Raw genomic sequence first — 20,810 nt, 5'->3', positions numbered from 1 at the left:
AGATCCAGCCTTCCCTAGACTTTACCCTCTGTTAAGAGTTTTAGAAAGCAAGGGATTATCCTTGGCATGTCACGACTCAGTGGCAGTTTATTATTAAATTCTGTTCAAAGCTCCCACTCCACCAATGACAGGCTCCCTTCTAAAATAGGCCTTTATCATGCCTGTCCTGGAGTGTTTCTTTCCATGTTACCCACATTACCATTAGCTTGCTCCCAGAGCAAGAAAAATAGGCAGACAGAACAGTTAAAAGAAGGAAGAAGTTTCAGGAGAAGGAGTAAGGAAAAAATGTAGCAAAAGAAGTTGAGCTGCCAAATAATTGTATGCTGAGTGAGAAGCCCTGAAACTGGCATCTGACAGAAGCACGAATATGCTAAAATGACCTTACTGGATGAATCTGAGAGAAGCTAATCCCATATAATTCCAATATTTCCACTAATGTAAAAAGTCCGGATAAGGCGATAATGTAATTAACAGCTATTATTAATTTCATGTCTTATTTTTATTTTGTCTAAATACTTTTTATTAGAAGTTACTTACTTACCTCACATAATCCTCTTGTCTTGGTTCTCAGAGGCTTGGTTTTTTCACTTTGGTTTCCCCTAATCTTTCTAATTACTTTTCAACTGTCTTCAGTTTTATCTTAGAAATACTCAGCTGTGGGCATTTTAACTTTTTCTTTTTACTTTTTTATTCTATATTTTCCAATACCAATTTATTTTTTCTATTCTTTCTCTCCAGACACTTTTTCTGTTGATCTGTCACATCTTTTGTCCTAGCCTTTCTTCAGTCTCTAGCTTAGAATGTATTTTCTCCTAGTCCTTTTCATTTTTGAAAAGATTCAGGAATGAACTAGAATGACTAGAGAAAAGAATTTAGCAGTACAGATGAAAGAACTAGGTGTGAAAGCTGACACAGACCTCTAAAGTTAGACAGTTCCCCTAAAACCAGGAGACAAAAGTATATCTCAGCATTCACTGTGCTGCATTAAAAAAAAATAAAAATAAAATAATAAAAAGTCCTATGTTCCAATTTTGTTGTAGGTCACTAAGAACTGAAAGCAGCAACCTCCCTAGACTAGCCAGTAAGAGAGTATGAACAAAAAGAAGTTATGTGAAAATGTCCATATCACCAGGGTTTTTTTCCACTGCTCCTGAAACAGAGTGACAGCCAGACTCCTTAGAGTATGTCAGTGTTGTATCTGAAGATATATTATTTTCTCTTCTGCACTCAGGATTTGTCACCACAGAAGTCAGCTGATATGCACTAGCATGTAGCCAAGGTAAGTAAAACAGTGATCTAAATTTCAAGAGTTTAATTCAAGCAGAAGTGACTTAAGGTAAACCCAAATTTCAGATGGAAAATGTATCAAGCATGTAAAAGAAAGCAAATGGGAGTGACCTTTGCATTCAAATATCTCAGAGGCATTTTTTGAGGAGCTAGTAGCCCTGCCAAAAATGTTCCAGCTGCTCTCTATGAGTTTTCAAGACAGACCAAATAAGAATCAGTCTGTCAAATGCATAGAAAAAGACTACAAGGAACAGGTTTATTCTGTATATATAAGTTTGTATGAAAAAGAAATCTGGTATTTGAGAATCCTTTGACCTAGAAGACAAAAGCAGAAAAAAATTCTGTGGCCACATATCAATAATGAGCTTCTTTGTCTCTGAGAGGAGTTGCTTCTGTCTTAAACTTTGGAGTTGGTTCCATCAGCAGGGTGGAAGTAGTTGGTGAGTGGTGTGTCCATAGAACTATTTACTGAGAGAGGATAGGAACAACTAATGCAACAGGAAGACTAGGTACATGACCATGCACTAGATTACACAGCACGAGATCGGACTTCTGGGGTGATAGAAAATATCACTGGATGGGAGCACACAGAGATCAAGAACTCAGGGAACTGCTGGAGAACCATTACATTCCAGGAAGATGCTTTTCTAGGGAAATAACTTCCAGATAACATCAAATAATGCATCCCCAGTAGAATACATTGTCTGCCATTAGGTTATTGTAAACTTCTGATTTTAGGTATCAAGCAAAGGAGCAAGCCTAACTTAAAATTGCTAAATAAAAATTCCTTGTCCTGCATAAATATTTGATTAAATCGGGCTTGTTATATAATTGTCCATTTTCAAACACTGTGCAGTAAAACAACTAAATAAGAATCAACAGTAAGTTCAGATAACAAGCATAATTTCCATTTTATTAACCATAACAAAAATATAAGGAAGTAGGAATATATGGATAACAAAAATTATAGCCCATAGTCTAGATACCTGAACCAATTGAAAATAAGTTCAAAGGAAAAAAAAACCAAAAAACTATAGTAATTAATTTACACTGTTATGGTCAAGTTAGATAAAGTTATCCACCAGGCTAAAACAGTGCCAGTGAGACTTACAAGGTGCTTGAGATGAAGTGAAATAATGTCAGGGTCAATGGTATCTGGAGAAGATGTTAAATTGAGTAAAATGAGCCATGAAAGGACAGTGTTAACAGCCTGAAGATGAAGAACATTGCAAGTGTTTTCAAGGGCAATGTTGACAGAGCATTCCCATTTTAAATTAGCACTATTGTCAGGAGATAGTAGATATGGAAGTGAATCTGTTTTGTGATTTTTTTTTTTCTTTGAGCACCTCTGCAGGAAGAATAATCAGTTCTCCTCTGATAAGTCTTGAAATTATTAAATAGCTTATAACACTTAAATTTCAAAAGTGAATGTGCCTGTAACTATAATCTCTAAGATATTACCCCCACTAATAGGAAAATAAAAATTAACAAATTGCAAAGTAAAGATAGATAGTGATAAAAAACTGTAATATTACATAGTATAAATATCTTTAAATAAATATAAAATAATAAATAAAGTAGAAAAACCTTTCCCCATTCTTGAAATAGCTTAAAATAAATATTATTGAGTGCTGTTTCAAGGGGAAAAAAAAAAAGTTTTGTATTAGAAATATAAAAGGTGTCATAGAAAATAAATGGTTTAGCACTAACAGCTTTTTCTGAGTGGTGAAAAATTTATATGTGTTACAATCTATGTTCTCATAGAAAAGAAAATATTAAAATCTGGTGTGTAGGTTTCACTTGTCTCTGTTTACAGCAACATGAATGATGTTTTCACAAAAAAACCACAATAACTACCAATATTCTTACGCAGTAGTTGGTGAGAATTTCCTTGGTTTCAATTGATTTAGACACTAAAAATCATTAGTGACTTTGAAAATCCTTATCATTATCTTTATTTGGATAATTGAAAATAAATATCTAGAAAAAATGTCATCCAGAACTCAATCAACACACATAAGTCAGAAAACCTCAGTCTTTTTTCAGTTACATATTCTCACTTACAGTGTTTTGAAGAAAATGCAGGGTTGAATTTATTTTGAAATAAAGCAAATTACAATTCCTTGAAAGAGTGTTTTAATATTGGTGTCATAGTAACCAAATCTTAGTCAAAACACCAGAAAAATTAGAAAATATTGTATGAGACAGTTGATAGTAGTAGAACAAAAATAGATATTTTAAGGATTCATACGCAGTAATCTGAAAATAGAGAGAGTGCTGGGGAATGGGGGAGTTGTGGTAATTTTTAACGTTTTTATCTACCTTTCTGCCTCTGCATGCTTTTTCCCTACTCCAGCATGGGCTCCTCACAAACCACTGTTCTTCCAGGGTATGTCCTCCTGCTCCAGTCTGGAGTCATCCCCATGCTGCACTGTGCTCCTCTTCATGGGTTGCAGTGGCATACCTACTCCACAGAAGTCCCACAGAGAAATCCCTGCTTCTCCATTTGTTTATGAGTAAGGATACACTATGTTTGTACTCTTTTTTATATTGTTATTTCACACCCATATGCCAATTTGAGGCTTTTTATTTTTTTCCATAGCCTACTTATTTGGTATGAAGGTAATGTGCACGTAAGCCCAAAGCAAGAAGCACTGACACTGAAATGAAGAAAATTAAATCTTTATAATTCTGTTAGCACATATGAAGGGAAACCCTGAGGAAGCAAGCACCTTCAGTTCCTTCTCCTGTGGTATCTACAAACAATGGAAATAAAAACAATAATCTTTGAAATTTAGTGTAAATAACTATTTGTCATAGTAATAGATTTATATATTATACACTTTCCACACATAAGTGCTTTATATAACTCATACCTTGGGACATGATAAGTATGCTTTTGCCAGATAAATAGCAGTGTTGGCTTTCATTAATGATGACAGGGTTCACAGGACACTCATACATTGTTTAGACAATAACAGTGTTTAAATGTAGTTATCACTGAATTCTCAGTCTTGCAAACTTTTATTCAAATACTTAATTTTTCTAGTGAAAAGCGTGTTTTTATACCAAACTGGCTGCATGATAAGGCCTGCCATACCAATTTTTACATACAATAAATAAAAATTAGTAAAGAATACATATGGTTAGTTACTGGACTTTCTCTGAATCATTTACAAGTAACTGTGAGATTAGAACAAGTGTATGTATTTTCTCCAGCGGCAATGTTCTTTGTGAGAAAACTTAATAATATTTTTGCTTCATAAAGATTTAATAACTGTAATTTTATTATTTTATTATCTCTCATTCTTTAATGTCAGGATAATTTTAGAGATTGTCATGCTTTTTGTTCTTTTTAATTAAAGTACATCTCAGCTGATATTCTCAGTCTCTTCTAGAAAGCCAATAGACTAAGAAAAACATCTGGGTTTATAATAGAAATGTTGACAAATCATTAAATAAAAAGATGCTGTTGGGAATCTCTCCTTTTCTTTTAGACTTCCTCAGTCCTTTGACAAGGAGCTTTACAATAGGAAATAAATCTAAAATGTGTTCATTTATATTTGAATAGAGAACTTGATATCAAGACTGAAAAGGAAACAAATTAAACCAAAAGATAAAATCACATCATGGCAACTGGTTTTCTGTTCTTTCTACTCTTAGTACATATATTGAGATACAAAATACTTTGGGAGGCAGAAATTTATTATCCAAACTTTCACTGAATCATGAAGAGCCAGTAAAGATCTAATACTAGAACAGAATGATTAGAAGTCAGAAAGGTCTGAAGAATTTTGTTATTTCTTACTGGTCGCAGTGTCCTTGACTATCCCTTTCTTAATAATTTTTGAGTATAATTTTGAACACTGATTCATAAAGCAATGATTTGCCTTACTTTTTGCTGTGCTTACACTTGTGGTCTTCCAGCTCAATAGTGCATCCCCACTCAAGGTCTGTGTCACCCATTACTATTCAATATTATACATCATTTACATAATTATCTGTATAAATAATATACAATATAATATGAAATTATTCCCAGATAAAGCTCAAGTTGGAGTTCCTGACTGTGTGCATGCTAAATGCACGAAGCACAAAATTTTCCTGTGTACCTGTATGAAATATCAGGAGACCACAAGACAGAACAAAAACCAGCTAAGTAGTAGGAATAGGATGTAAGAATTCTACCAAGAATTTAATTAATTCTACTGCATGTATAAAAGGAAACCTTGAAAACCGTGCTAGTGTTTATTTGAAGGCATCATCTCTATTACTGGAAAAGAGGGGTTTATGATTTTTTGACTGAGTCAATAGAATTTCACTGACCTGAGGGATCATCATCTCATTTATCTGAATGCTTTGAAAAAACAATGTATTTACCAAATGAGTTTTTCTTCCTACATAATAATGACAGCAGGATTATAATTTTACACACATGGGAGCTGTATTACAGTTTATACCTTTCTTGCAAACATGCATGCCCTTTACCATTATTCATCTTAAATTTAGTAATTATTTAAAGTCCAAACTCCTGAAATTTGAAATCAAGTTAAAATCTTCTATATTGATTTATTTATTTATAATGTAATTTGTACAAAAGAAATCCTGAGAAGAAAAAGAGCTCCCATGTTTCCCAATATCAACAATTGAAAGAAGAAATATCAGAAATTGAGTGCATCTTATATTCTTGCAATTTGATATTTTCAATCTTATTGTGTAATGTATCTCGATGACAAAATTAAAACATTTTGGAAAAGCAAAAATTATGGTCATGAGTAATCAGAATATTTTTAATTTTTTTTTTGTTTTTTGTTTTTACATAATTTGGTGTGTGCAGTATAAATTTCACCGGGTTCGTATGTATTACTGGCCATTGTTGGCATTACTCTTTAATTAATCTTGGTTCTATCCTTAAAATACATTAGAAATTAAAGATTTCCTGTGATTCTTTAATGAAGGTTTGATTTTAATTATATTCACTTACTATGTAAATTAGGTCTAAATTACTCCGTTTATTAATAACATATCTGGATATGCAAAATAAATGTCATTTAAATTTCATTAAACATGCTTGCAGTTTTGAGCTTTTCAGAAATGCATATTTAATTATGTGACAAATTAACAGATTGCTTTACTTGGTACAACAATGTTTCTTGCTAGCTGATTTAAACGTTTACAAATGTGGTACAGATGTGGACACTTTTCTTCTCTCACAACTAATAGGAGAAAAAATCTATGAAGTTAATTTTCATTTCAAAATGCAAATTAGGCTACACTGATTTCCCCATTGAATTGCAATCTGTAATCATATTAAATTTATACTATGTTCCTTCATGCTTTTCTGAACTATGTTTTCTGATGCAAACTTGTTTCTAATGTGTGAATCAACAGTTTCTAACAATGTTTCTAATTATTTTGACTTTTAATTATCAAATATTTAGGATTTAACTTTTTCAGACCTTCAGAACATTTGAGTTGCATTTCAAGAATTGAAAATAAGGGCAGATTATAAGTCAATGATGCAATACATACAATTCAAAATGAAAAGTTTACAAATGTAATCTTCTGTTTGCTTATTGCAATAAAGGAAAGATGAGGGGGTAGTAAATCTTCCTATTTCTATTGTAGTTTCTTTTTTAAAAATTTGAACCCCGTTGATAAATATTTAGTATAACTTCCGGCTATATTCCCATTTTCAAAAACCAGAAAAGATAGTCAGAGATGTTAAGAAATTTGTTTAATATTTTTAGGGAAACTAGTGGTAGAACAGGAAATAAAATCCTTAAGTTCTTTAACTGTTAGGTCATACAAATATTTGGCTATAACAGGAAATCTTCCCTCTGGTATATGCAGACAAGGCTGCCCTTTACATATTTGAATCTGTTCCAGAAATAAACCTTGATATTTTGTATATTTTTCTTTAAGCTTTATTCTGTCTATAATGGGGAAGGTCTTAATCCTGCAAAGATTTTCACAAGGTTTTACACTGCATGAAGTACTGCAGGGAAGTCACTGGAGCAGCTCACAAAGAGTAAAGCTCAGCATATGTAAATTTTCTATAAACAAAGCCATTGTTTCTGTATCCCAATCTTCTATGTGATGCAAATTATTTCTATGTTGCTTTTTAAAAAAATATTTCCAGAAATTAGTTATAGTATAGTGAAATGATAATTAATATTAAATAATTTCATTTAATTAGAAATGGAAGTTAGGTGTCTGTTATACATATCTGCCTTAAATCAAATGAGTTCATCATGATAAGTAGCATTAGACCACATGACTAATGAAGGCAGAATTAGGAGGCAAAATGAAATTCTGTTGAAATTTTATTTCCACTTTCAAAACAAATGGAAGAAGCCTTACAAAGCCTTTATATCTCCATTACTAATATCAGTGTAGAACTGATAAGAATTATTCAGCTATTATTATAGAGCAGGGAAGTGGCAGATAAAGCAGCTTTTCTCCTATCTCACAAAGTACGTTCCAGTCCTCAAATCCTCTCATTTCTAAAAACTCTCCTGTTCCCTGATGTATATATGTGATTCTGTATAGATAAAGGAAAGTTCAGTCAGGGCATGTCTGCCTAAAGCTCACTGAGTGTCAAACAGATATTTAGTCTGCCTGCTTTTCCAGCTAAGTTGACCCAGGTAATTCCCCATTTTAGCTAGAAATTAATTATGTCACCCAGGCATGATCAGACCTACTTGTTCTGAGGAGATGGACCCCTGCCTCTTGAAGAGAACAGTGCTGAAACTCTGGGCAATCACCTATTTTGTGAATTGTGTTTTGGAAAAATAGTCTCATGGTAGAAGTCTGCAACGTGGGAAAACCCAAGTTTTCCAGCTAAGTTTCAGAGTGAAGACACAGCATAATGGTGACCTGGAAATGCCAAAAGCACTCCCCTGAATGCAATTTACATCAGATGAACAGTGAATTAAAGAAAAATATTTTGAGGAGTCATGATTTATCTGTGTACTAGTTTTATCTTTTTCCTTTTTTTTCCCCTTTTTTTTTTTTTTTTTTTTTTTTTTAATATATTTGGATACAGCAAGGCTTTGATTCAGTGTCAGATAAAAAACCAGCCCAGAATAGAATTTTTTGGTTTCCAGAAGGAATGCTTCAAAGACCTAGATCATTATGTGGAGGGGGCATAGTCCTGCTTTTATGTTGTTTTATTACATCTCTCTCTTTGGTGTCCCTCTTCAGAACAGGACTCATTCCCTACATGCCTACATGACCATTCTGCAGTATCAATTTCCCAGCAGTCAATGCAGATTGGGATGACTAAGGAACAATTATTCTCTGCTTTTAGATGTACCTTCTCCCTTCCTTGGATTTTACAGGGGATTAAGGTGGGATTTTTTCAAGTATCGAATCACCACCATTTGGGAACACATCCAACATTTTAGTTAGATGCTAAACTTTAGTTAGTAATCAAGGACAATGATTGCTTTCACTAGTCATGTAAAATTGGATTCCAAGACTTCTTGCAGCTACAGCAATATAGATCTTATTCTGTGTTTACAGCAGAAGATATACAGGTTTAACTCAAATTAGATTTTAAATAGAATCTTGCAGTAATTACAGCAGGAAAAATTGCTGCTGCACTTAAGTGCTTAAATACTGCTGTATTTAAGCAACTAAAGAGTAATTGGGAGATCTATAAAAGGACAGAAGAGAATCAGAACTACTGGAGTAGTTTTTTCAGATCTTTAGTTTTCACATTATTAAATGAAGTAAAACTAAACTTCAAAGGGTTGCCCAATTAATTAATTAATGTTTAAAATTAATGTAATTTTTTTCTAATATTTAATTTTTCCCGTTCTTCTATGGTTTCAGCTACTGTTTTAGCTATTAACTGCATCACACTGAAAATTCTTGGTGGAAAATCTTTATGTAGAAATAATCTACATGTCAATAACCTATATTTCTATCTTTATATCTGTTTCGTGTGGTTGATATTTTTATGAATTTTAGCTGCCAGATGACAACATGCTCAGAAATAGCTGCTATACTTTTGCAACTGGAGATTTACATTAATAAGTCATTGCTTAACATCTTTCTCTTTCATTTTTGTTCTTGTCAGTTCTATTGTCATTAGGGAAATTTCAGATTAAAAAAATAAGAAACAAATCTAAACAAATGTATCTATCTTAAAAAGTGTGAAATTACTCCACCTAAAAATTCTATACAAGAATTTCAAAGGAAATCAGGGTGGTTTATTTAGATTTTAGCACATTGAAAACTTATTTTTGAACAATCAAACTGGATAAAACTTCTAAGAAATTCAAGGAGCCATGACTAAATGTACAGTTTTAGATTCTACACCTAAAAGTAAATTTCAAGCCACCAGTTAGAAAAAGTGTTGTGGCACAGCTCATTATTAAGCAGGTTGTCAGGTCCTAATACTACTAATTTTTTACAGATGTTACTTTTGAAATATGTAATGTCAGAGCTGATTTTTTTTATTATTATGATAATTATTTTCAAAAATGTGTGGCTATTGTTCCTGTGAAATTTTCATCAGTTATTTTCTGTTTTACTTTTGTAGTGTAAGCTGTTTTACTTATTTCTCAAAAGTGAGCTCGGAAAGATGCTCCACATACAGGAGATGCTGGTGGCAGCCAGCTGCAATCCAGGTGAGCTCAAAGGCCTTCACTTAGGACCACTGTTTATAGGGTCACAAGATAATTGTCTTTAGTCATCTGTCAATTTCCATTCTGGCTGTAACCCAAGATGGTAATTGCTGGAATTTTTCAAAAGTCTAGTAGCAATAATACTGTTCCTCTCTGGCTATGACTCAGTAAAGCAATGTTCCAGGGCTATCAGGGGATGACTGATTCTGTCTCATCCCCTTCCTTGGTTAAGCAACAGAGGCTCCTGGTACAGAGAGTGTTTCTGATAATCTCAAGGGGAAGAGCATCACCTGGGAGTCATTTATCAAAGCCAAGACTAACGAGAATTTCTGGCACTGTACAACAGCCTGTATTGGGTGAGGTGGGGATGCACCACCAAAGTGCTTTAAATTACATTTTTTTGGACAGGATTTCAACATAATTATATTCCATTGGGAACTGATAATCAGAATTGACACAACTGAAACGCCCTCTGTAGAATAAATGACAGTTACTGTTTTCACTTCTGAAATTAATCTTCAGTGTTAGACCCATAATGGCACATGCCCTTAATCACTGACACAGAACCTCTCCACAGACTTATCATTTTCAAGTGTTAGATGAGAGCAGGATGAGAATAGATTTCCTTAAAAGGATGGCATAGCCATCATGTCTTCTGGATACAAGAATATCAGTTCTGGAAGGACAAAGCTGTGACCTAATAACAACATTAGAAGGAATCAGGGAAGAAAACTCATTTATAAAATATTGCTCAAAATGGGTAACCCCAAAAGGGAGGCTGTAGGACAGATCTTTGGCTTTGTAATTTCATTCATAACAGTCACACAATAAGAGTAGGAGAAATCTGTGTTCCTTGAATTACCAGTTTATGTAATTACTCTTACACAGGTCCCAGGAACTGTGGCATAAGGGACAACAACAGAGTCTGAACCAGGAGCTGAATGCAGTTGACTCCAGTTGTTCTACAGGAGTAGGATGTAAAAGGACCTTAACTGACACCTCAAAAGAATATCAATAATTTAAAATATATGTTTAGATGGAGGGGATGGGGGGTTTTGTTTATTCACTTGTATGTTTGCTTTTGTGTCCAATTCTGCCCTAGTTACTGCTCTAGCACTTTGAGCACATTTGTTGCAAGTAGTTTGGTCCAAAGATTTTTAATTTACACAGGTAGATTCACAGCTAATTGGAAGTGGTCACTTATTACTTCCCCAGCACAGCAGCAAGTTTTACAACCACACCAGGAATACCATTGTCCAATATTACTGGGTGTCCAAGCTACATTCTTCATTTCCTTTACAACATTTATTTCCACTCCTTAGTGTTTTTCTCTTCATTCTAACAGAAGAGCTCAGTTATCTCACGGAACTGGTACTGGAATATAGAATCATTTGTTTTCAAATGGCCTTCTTCTGTTCAGTGATCTGTGTGAAACTAACCAGTGGCGGAAATTCAATTCCTACAGCACAATTGCTGCACAAAAAGTGCAACTATCATCAATTTTATCAGAGGGATTAGGCAAACCCTTAGAGACAGTGTTAACACTGAGATATCTTTCTGTCAAGCACCTTACATACTTTCTTCTTTGTGTTACTCTCTAAATACATGAAGCACTACAGCCATGAATGTTGCCAATTTGTCAAACTACAAAAGCAGTACAATAACTTTCGAATTATTATATATCTGATATTAATTATCAGATAACCCCTAATCAACATTTCCATGCAAGGAACTGAGAAAGAACATAGAATGCCACACAGTCCACTTTTTTTTTGTTACTAGAATTACTTTTAGTATTATTTCTTGGGACATCAGCTGTTCCAAAGATCTAACCCAGATCCCTCCTTCAGTGCCAGTTATGTCCTCAGTTGCACTGCTCCATCCCTTGGTGGCACTTCAACAGGCTGTTTCAATAGGCTGTTGCTCCAGCAGGTGGTTTTTAGCTTCCTCCAAGACACTGGGCCCTGCTACTGGAGTGGATCAGTCACCTACTCTGAGAGGCTTTTTTGATATCATTGTCCAAAGATCTTCTCCACACATTTGGCTGCTTAGCAACCTGCTTCTTTGGAAGAGTCTGAAGCCTTCTATAGCTCTGTGACATATCCATCAACTAAATGTGGATTCCTTGGATAGCTTATATATTTTAAATATCATTCATATCATTCATATTCATAAATATCATTCAAAATAATGGTAAAGCTTTAAGTAGATAGCCTCTCAAATGACTCCTCATTTGCATTTGAAGATTTTGTGAAAGTTGTTTATATTTGGTGCTTTCTTTTCTTATATCTCTGCTTTTATGTTAAAGTGAGTTTTTTCGTTGTGGGGTTCAACTTGGTTTTGTTCCTAAACATGAAACAAAAGCTCTTGAAGGTCTGGATAAGAATGAATACTGTTCTGATAATATAATGTCAAAATTCCAGCAGTAATCCTTGTCTTTACATTTTTCTTTACAATTAGTTTTTAATTGGTCCACACAATTCCTGAAGGCTTATATTACCTAATCTAAAAATGTATAAACAGTTCAAAGTATATTTTCTTTCACTAATGAAATATGTATCTTGAAGGCAGTTTATCTTATACAGGCTTAAAGATTTGTAGATTTTTGTTGATAGGTTGCAGAGCATAAAACATGCATGAAAAACTACTGCGACGTGACTTCTGAACTATTCTGTCAAAACACTTTATCACTCAGCTACTGGAACTAGTTTTGCTGCAGTGAATTAGTGCCTCTTTTCTCTCTTCATCTTAGTCTCTTGATGTGAAAGGGTGAATGTTGCCTCTCTAGTTATCACCAAAGAAAGGATAGAAAGCCTAGCACAGAGTGCGAGACACATCAGGGTGACAAGTGCTATTTCAGCATCATTAAAAGGAGGTAATTTTCAGTTGTTGAAGTGCAGAGTAGAACAATTCAGTAGCTGGATAGCACAAGATAACCACATGCATTTGACTTGTGTTCTTGCCAATTTCTGACCTTAGTAGCTGTGTTTCATAGACACAGTCATCTAGATATCATTCATTACCTATCTATCTAACATGAGCAGAGGGGCAGGGGATGTTATTATTTTTTTCATGATTCACAGGCAGACATTATTTTCCATGCTTCTGTGAATCTAAATGAAAGTCAGATATCGGAAACTACATTGTCCAAGGGTAATTTATCTTAAATATTTTTCTCATTTATGCTACTGCAAACTAAGTACTGTTACACTATTGAATATAAAGTATTTTGGGTTTTGTAGCATGATTACAAGAAAGTACATGATTTAATAGGGTTGGAAAAATACAGCAAGAGTGTTACAAGGCCTTCTGACAGAATTATCTACGTTCTGTGATTCCAATTTTTAGGAACTTTGAAGAACCCAGGAAGAATGTAATAACTTCTCTCTGTGTAGAAGTCTTGGAGATCCAAATCTATAATAACTTTCTTTGTGAAATTCTCATTGAAGTCAATGTAGTTTTGAACCCTTATCAAAAGCAAGAATAAACTTCATTGCCTCTCAATATTTTCTGTTTTATAATAATTTCCTTTATTTTTATTCAACAGAAGTACTGAAAGTACTGAATTTAGACATTATAAGGAAAAGACAAGTTAAAATGTTTGGTTCCTGCACACGTTTAGTAAATGCAAATATCTTTACATCTAAGTATCAAGACCCTTGCTTAGATGCCTAGAAATAGTCAGAAGAGTTTCTCAGAACACTTCCTACAAACAAGCATTACAACTATGGTGGGATGAGAGATTTAGGGAGCACACCTTGACATCACTTGGTGACAAGGAGTCATGTCCTAGGATTTACACTTGTCAGGGAAGAAAAACACTCCCAATGTCATCACAGGAGATATTTCAAACACAGTTGTTTCCATTTACAAGGAAATATTTCAAGCCTTTAATGTGATCAAAATTATGGGAATGCTACTTAACCCCTGTATCATTGTTTTCTCAAATAGAAGGACGTGTTTTAGAAATCTGCTGCCTCCAATGCTATTACACTCTATTATGTGACCTCAACAGGACATGTTAACATAATAACTTTTCCAATAACCTAGAAAGACCACATATTGAGATTTTTTTGTGGAAAATCTATAACTAAAATGCTCCATGAATTGATTAATATTGCCTCCTAACACCCTATAAATTGATTAGGCTAGGTTATTTGTTCTTTCCTTACTGTGGTGCATTAAGCAACTTCTATTTAGAATTAGTTATGGTTTTTTCTTCCTTCTCTGGGAGTAGGGATATTTTAATTGATTTTTTAAATCTTCATAGGAAGGCTCAGTGTACACCTTTAACAAAGTCACACATGTGGACCTTAGAAGTGATAAGTGTCCTCATAGCTGTCCTCAACCTTGATTATTAGCACAGGCCATGTCATACTTTTAGCCCATGAAGACTAGCATATTCTAGATTAAGACAGGGGCAAGTTTGAAGTTATGTGTTAGATCTAATTCTAACAAACATTTGAATTCCCTCCCTTACTTGGGGAGGGAAAGAAGATGTGTGTATGTATGTGTGTGAGTTGAATGGATATGTGCTTGCAATGCCATTTGGCCCCATAATCAAAGATCATTTCCTAGATCATTTAACTAGAATAAATTTAAATTTTGAGCACCACATTATACATTATAAAATATAATTTTTATTCATCTTAAAAGGGAAGATAGTTGTGACATAATTTGTGATAAATTTCTATTCAAAATCATTTATAGTGAAAGACAATGAGCAGAAAGATCTAAACTGCACCAGTGGTATTATTCCTAAAAAAAAGCTATTAAATCATTTTGTCTCTTTGTTCTCTTAGGCATTTGTTTGCAAACAGAGGCTGATTTCTATGAATGTATTCACAGTACATTTACTGAAGAGCTGAAATGCACAAGACACTTAATGCACACGATATATTTACTGAGCAGGTGAAACAGTACAATTTATGTCATGATTAGCATATTTTAGCACATATGACTGCTGATTTGTATTAAAAACAGTCAAGTATGCACTACAATGAAAAGTATATCTGAATTACAGAGGAATTTCTTTGTAGCAATGGTTTAGTGCTTTTCTAATTTAACAAAATACTGGTACCAATGCAAATGAACTGATGTGTATTATGGGGTGTTCTGTGAAAGCCATGCCCTTCTGCCCTCCAGTGAAACCTGTGCTCCTGTGATCCTGTTTCCAGTTTATGATGAATTTGAGGTATCACTGCTTTCAGAATTTAGGGGGTGATTTAAAAATTTATTGTAGAAGAAATAAAGACATTTTCTGACTATATCCTTTTGTGATAATCTCTTTCTGCTCTAATTATCATTAAACTTGAAGTAAAAAATGCTGGGTTGAACTCAAAAAAGGGAATTGAACATGAAAGGATGACAGTTTCTCATTTTTACTTCATAGAAGTGATATTTGATGCCTCATTCTCTAAGGAGTTATGCTTGTACATCTTCAGCTAAAATATTGCTGACTATTTAAAAAAAAATATTTTCTGAGTCAGCTTTAATTTTAAGCCACTAATTGGCATGAATCAGTTGAAAGATATGGGCTTTTTCACAGCACATCTTAGCCAAAGCACATTCTTAGTAAATCTATTTATGTTGAATTTCCCTGTAATGAAAACATTGCAAAAAAATGGGATAAATACTGACATATTTTAGGTTATTTACTATAAAATTCTGTATGATATGATAGACTATTTTTCACAAATTTTATGGATACATTTAGAAAACTGATTAAAATTAAAATGCCTATTACTAATATAATAGTAGAGGAATGTTTATTCCTGTTCTAAACAGAATGCTGTTTTACAAACCATTGCTTTCCTAGCAAATAAAATTACCCCTGTATTACTTCCTCAATATTTCAAGTAATTTTCTGGGATGGTTTTACTAAGTAGGGAATTTTACAGCAAGGAGTACCTCCAGTCGGTATACATAGGAAGAGGATCACTGTTTTCAGGGCCTGAATTTCCACAACTCATTTGCATTTAAGCTGATGAGCAAGTTCAACAGGGATTTAGGACCGAGGGGATTAACTATGACTGCTAATATGCATCTTGCTAAATTTTTGTTTACTTTTCTACAAGGTTTGTTAAGAAATCTGAGTCTGCACTAATCCTTCCGTATCTACTTTTGACAATCCTTGACAGGGAAAGGATGAATATGAACATTATAATTGGTGTCACCTGCACCATCCCCCTCCATGGATAACAATCTGTTGCTTCTCTTCTACACTGTAGGGGAAATTGCTGAAAAACTTGAGTAGATACTAAGGAAGTTAAATGCTTTATAACCTGCATCATGTTCTTGGTTTAGTCACCAAATTGTTCTGGCTATTTTTCTATTTTGATAAGATTTGTAAATTAAGGTATTTTTAATAAGACTGCAACAAATTTAAGAAGGATTGTAGATTTTGACTGAAAAAGATAAAAATAAAAAATAATTTAGCAAGTCTTTCCAAACTGTGAGCTATTATATTATCTGTATCCAGGAAGAATTTTTATCTTCCTTACGTATACTGTTTTCAAAGCAAATTCTTCACTTTGTTTCCCTACAAAGCATTTTCTTTATATGTAAAAAAGTATACAGGAAAAGAAAATACATTTTTTCTTGAATATAAAAAATGTACATATCTTTTCATTAGTTGTGAGAATTTTTTACCAATAGAAAAATTTTGCAAGTAGATATTACACAATAAAAGTGAGGCAGAAGATAAAATGAGGGCTCTCCAAAAAAGAGATGCTGGGACAGAATGTAATGAAGAAGGTTTGTCTTCCATAGGAAATAGGAGTAGTAACAGTTTTGAGATGTATTACATTTTACACTGAACTATGAATTAGAGAAACTATCACTCTGCTCAAGGAAAACCCACAGAGATCCAAGGAAGTGCCAAGGCTGAATAAAGTTTGAACCATAAAACCAACATATTTCTCTCCAGGATAGGCAATCTGGGAAACAGACTATCACAGAGACTAAATAAATGTTAATAAGTTATATATTAGGGAAAAAAAAACCTGTGGATCCAGAATATTTATGCATGTGTCCACATGAGTAGGATGTGAGAATTTCTGTAAAGATCTGAAGCCTTGACAAGTCTTTATAAAACTACATCAAACAACAGAGTGTAGAATCAAAAGGAATTCAGACAATTCCAAATTCAGTTATTTTCCTGCAGACAGGATGCCATATGGCAAATTCCATAACATAACCTACTTTATTTTTAAAGCTGTTAACTTTCCCAATTTATGCCCTTCCAGCATTGTGTTTGAAAGGCTTTTCTAAAAACTTATTCTTTTTACTATTATAGATGTCTTTTTTATCATCTAACATTTGTTGTCATGTTTAGTTGATTGGGTTAATTCATAGGCAAATCAATCAGAAATGAAATGGCAATAGATGAAACAGTGACAGATAAATGTTTTAAAACCTTCATCAATTTCAAAGTTAATGTAACACATTTGAGGTAGGAGACAAAGGAGGTGATAGGAAGTAAGGTGTCAACTGCTGGTTGGTTTTACGTGTGGAGAAAGCCCAAGAACTTGACCTGGGCTTACATGATGGTGGCTTAAGCTGCCTTTGGTGGCTTAAGCTAAAAATCTCATTTATAAAGAAAGTAAATAGGTAAAACAAAAGGGTAGAGGGAAGAAATGGCTTCACACATGAACCTAACACTGCATCTATGGCTCAGTATGAGGCAGATCCCTTGTACCTATGAGACAAGCCCCCAAGGCAAGGCTTGCACAAACATTTATAAAAATATTCATAGACCTGTGCTTCACAAGTTACACAGCAACTCACAAGACTGGTGACAGATGCATTTAATCTAGCAGAGTATCAAAAAATCCAATATTCATCCATTTGTGGATTCCACAAGTAGCTGACAGGTGTCCCTGTTAGAGCAACTCTTTTACCCCTTCTTTCTAAGAAAACTGAAAGAATGTTCATGGCTAATCATATATTCTATCCATAGATACCTTGTACAGAATAAATTAGCTAATTGTTTTAGGAATTCAAATAGATGTGTTTATGTTGCTGCTCATACACTTCTTTTTTTTTTTCTACTAGACCAAGCAAAATATTAAACAAATTATTAAATACTTACAATAACTTCAGGTCTTAGTTGGATCCTATTAGGAACATTAAGATTATGGTGATGGGAGAGGAGAGCTGGTCCAAACAGAACTCTGACAATGGTATGAGCTATGATCTAAATCACGGTTTCATTTTCTTTTTCGTTTCTCCTGCGGATTTTTATATATTATTCCTTACTTTTTGGCATGTGTACCTCAGATCAAATTTTACTGCTCTATTAAATTAATACTGGATTTCATCTTTGGAAAATATTCAATCTTTACATTACTTTTTCTTAGTTGCCTCTTATAAGCACTTCACGTCTTTACTACCATTCCCACATTCATCAATAAACATGGAAACTGCATCCTCAGTATTTCCGCTGTGTTCTCAGCAACTCAACAAAGCTTTTTAACTTTTTGTGCAAGTCTCCCCATTATTTGTGTATTACAATTATGAAAAATGAACAAACAGGTGTCTGCGCCTTCAGAAAGCGAAAACAAAACCATAAAAGCCCAGAAACACTATTCACCAGTATTCTCTAATGAGGATTTAACTTCTCATTTTTAATGGGATAAGAGATGCATACAAAGATGAAATGCATGATAAATAGGTAACAATTAACCTTTTTAATCTAAGAAAAATTCATTATATATTTTAAAGTACAACAAATCTCTCGTATCATCCACAAAAAGTTACTTTTAATTTATTCAGTAGGATGCCATGGTTAATAAAAACAAAATTATTTTTTAATATCCTACAGCTTTGAGATGTGCCTGAAGCCTTCATACAGATATTCACCTGATAATATAAAGTTCATGGTTTATTCAACCACAGCAGCTGTTGTAAACCCTAGGTTGTCATTTATTTTTCAGCTCTAGAAAAAGATTTATAATCTGATTTTAAATGCAACAGATATTTAGCCCTCAGATCCATAGCAGAAAAAATCACATTGATACTACTGGATCCAGAAAAAGAGGGAGGGAAATATTGTCACAATAATAAATAAACAAAGTTAAATTGACTTTATTCCTTTTTTTCTTTTTAATCACCCCTTCTGAAATCTTCAGTAAAAAGATGAAAAAAAATTTTAAAAGTACATTGAGATATTACCAAGAGAATTTATTTTATTTATTGTTGCAAAGTACTGATGAATATGTTTAATGAGGATTTTTTTTGTTCCTCTAAGAAATTGAGAGATTTAGTCAAAAGCACAGTGATTTAGAATGCATATTGACATTCATCACAAAAACATGAGTATTTCCATATTTAAAATATATTTTTCATGTTTTGATTAAGAATTAAACCTCCATCATCTTCTCTGATGTATTCGGAAAATTGTAAACATATTTTAAGGAGTAAAAAAAAACACCCTCTAAAAACTGTTTCAAGACGACAGACTTTCTTAAATGTAGCAGGACAAACTGAACAGGAGAAAAAAAGATGCCTTTTCTGAAATAATGAATGTTTGGACATGACTAATGTTATAGATAATAGTTTGGAACCAGCAACGAAGGTAGCATAGTATGAGCAGTCATTACAGAACTCATGTAAATCCATCACTGCTCTGCACAACACATATATTATCATTTTTTGGAGTCTTGGCACTATGGTGTTAAAAGATCAGATATGCCAATTTAAAAATATTAAAAAAACTCATATATTTATTGACTAATTTATTGCATTAAGACATTCTGATGAGTCTAAGTATGTGAAAATGATAACAGGCACCAAGGATGTCCTTTTCACAAGAGTCCTCCTGACAGACTAGCAAACAGGTGGAAACAGTAGGACTCTTACACATTGCTGTTTACATTACACATGTGGAAGCTGCCATCCCAGTGATGCTAAAGCAGGGCCACCTTCCAACTCCCCAAAGTCCTGCCCATGTCCCAGCCCAGCCTTAAACTGATCATGTCCCCAAGGAGGTGACCAAAACTCAGGGCTGTGACTGCCCCAGTGTATCCTGGCTTCTTTGCTCCTCCCTGGGGAGTGGGACAGGCCCTGGTTCCTGCCCTGATACCCCACAGGGACACCTCTATGTTCACAATACCCAGAAAGAAGCCAGCATACAAGGAACCTGGTAGACTAATAATTACTTTGACAGGAGGCTATCTGTGTTTTAGACTACAGATTTTAATTACAGGATTCATAAACCTCCAAACCAAAATTAAGTGCTGAGTCTTTACGTTTGTATTTAAAAAGGGAAAATGCCTAGAAAGTCATCATATAAAAAATTTCCCATAATATGCTTTTTGCTTACATAGATACACTACTGTAGCAAAGTTGCATGAACACTAACTGGCACATTTTGTTTGGGTTCAGGAGCAAAAAAAACATGCATCAAATATCAGTATTTTCACACGAACAAGAAAAACATGCTTAAATATCCTTTCCATATCTACTACATGCTACAAATGTATACTTTTTATTCCTAATCACTCACTCTAAGCCAAACCTCAGATCCATCCATTTGAGTGACTCACCTGTTGCTTCAGGCCAACAGAAATTTAATGCACACCAAAACTTACTCTTCAGATGTGCACAGTCACACTTAATCATCTTCCTGTGCATTCCTAGAAGTGCTGTGGTTTAATTAATATTCTCTGTCTGAATATGTTTGGCTTCTGTGAAAGAGTAGCTCAATAAACAAAGTTACTGGATTTTTATTAATTTTCAAGAGGTAGAAGTTCAATAAGTTGAAAGAGTAATGCACAGCATTCATCATAATTTCTCACCATGACTCCAAATTGGATGCTTGCATTTAAACTTTTAAAAAGTTATTTAAGACCTCTGGGTAAACAGTCCACTTTCCAAAGTCACTAA

At 33.8% G+C, this 20,810-nt stretch overlaps 1 long non-coding RNA gene across 2 annotated transcripts; it reads left to right on the top strand.

Moving 5' to 3' along the window:
- The first annotated feature begins 1,018 nt into the window (after positions 1-1,018).
- LOC111926230 (uncharacterized) lies at positions 1,019-13,427 on the top strand. Of its 2 annotated transcripts, XR_002862781.2 has the most exons (4): positions 1,019-1,279; positions 3,676-3,803; positions 9,839-9,926; positions 10,812-13,427. It is a non-coding gene; the product is annotated as an uncharacterized LOC111926230 (long non-coding RNA). The 2 variants fall into 2 exon arrangements; XR_015284466.1 differs by lacking the exons at positions 9,839-9,926; positions 10,812-13,427 and adding an exon at positions 3,890-5,106.
- The last annotated feature ends 7,383 nt before the right edge of the window (positions 13,428-20,810 follow it).

The sequence above is a fragment of the Cyanistes caeruleus genome, chromosome 3 (genome assembly GCF_971803275.1).
Source record: "Cyanistes caeruleus chromosome 3, bCyaCae1.hap1.1, whole genome shotgun sequence".
Classification (NCBI taxonomy): domain Eukaryota; kingdom Metazoa; phylum Chordata; class Aves; order Passeriformes; family Paridae; genus Cyanistes; species Cyanistes caeruleus.
This window is presented reverse-complemented; position numbering and strand designations above follow the sequence as displayed.